Here is a 1,522-nt window from a genome sequence, read left to right on the forward strand (position 1 = left end):
TCTAACTCTCTATCTCTCTCCCTTCCTGTCTGTAAAAAATCAATAAAATATTAAAAAAAATTATGAAAGTGTTACCATATGACCCAGCAATCCCTTTTCTTGGTATCTACCTCAAATATTTGAAAACATTTATTTGCAAAGATATATGCACCCCTGTTTTAATTGCAGCATTATTCACAGTGGGCAAGACATAAAAACAACTAAAGTGTCCTTCAATAGATGATTGGATAAAAAGGATGTGGTACATATATACAATGAAACACTACTTAGCCCTAAGAAAAGATGAAATACTGCCATTTGTGACAAAATGGATGGACCTTGAGAATATTATGCTAAGCAATATTAGTCAGTCAGTAAAAGCTAAGAGCCATACAATTTCACTCATATGTGGGTTATAAAATGGAAACTTATAGACAGACAACAGTATGGCAGTTACCAGAGGGAAGGGGAGGGCAGCTATTAAAGGATAAAGGGGTACAGATATATCATGAAGGAAGATTATTTTATTTTGGGTGGTGGACAAACAATGCAATATACAGATCATGTATCATAGAAATGTACACTTGAAACTTATATAATCTTATTAACCAGTGTCATCCCAATAAATTTAATTTTAAAAATTAAATTAAAATAAACTACAAGCTCATTGTAAAATTTATATGAAAACACAAAGGATCTAGCCAAAACAATTTTGAGAAAGAAAAACTTTAGATGATGCACACTATCTCAACATTTACTATAAAACCACTGTGTGGGGCGTGGCTGATTTGGCTCAGTGGATAGAGTGTTGGCCTGCAGACTGAAGGGTCCCAGGTTTGATTCTGGCCAAGGGCACGTACCTCGGTTGCAGGCTCAATCCCAAATAGGAGCTGTTCAGGAGGCAGCTGACTGATGATATTCCTCTCTCATTGATGTTTCTATCTTTCTATCTCTCTGCCTTCCTCTCTCTCTAAAAATCAATACAAATATATTTTTAAAAAATACTGTGTGGTACTGGCATAAAGATAAACAAATAGAGCAATGGAACAGAATAGAGTCTGGATATATATTTTTTCTTATTTTTTGATTAAAAATATAAATTGACTTTCAACAAAGGTACAAAGACAATTTGATGAAAAAATGATAGTCTTTCAACAAATGGTGCTGTGCAGGGAATAGGTAGATAGACTTATGGAAAAAAATGAATTTGCCCCCCTACTTTCTGCTTATTAAAAAATTAATTTGAGATGCATCATATACCTAAGTGCACTTAGGTATAGTTAAAACTATAAAGGTTCTAGAATACATAGGAGTTCCAGAGGACCAACATGGTGGCATTAATAATCACCTCCCACAACCACATCAGAATTACAACTAAAATACAGAACAACCATCATTCAGAATCACCTGAAATCTGGCTGAATGGAAGTTCTACAACTAGAGAAGTAAGAAGAAAGCACATTGAGACTAGTAGGAGGGGTGGAGGCAGGGAATGGGCTGGTCAGACAACCTACTTGTGGAGGTGTTGTTGTTTTTTTAATTG

The sequence above is a fragment of the Myotis daubentonii genome, chromosome X, assembly GCF_963259705.1.
Source record: "Myotis daubentonii chromosome X, mMyoDau2.1, whole genome shotgun sequence".
Taxonomy (NCBI): domain Eukaryota; kingdom Metazoa; phylum Chordata; class Mammalia; order Chiroptera; family Vespertilionidae; genus Myotis; species Myotis daubentonii.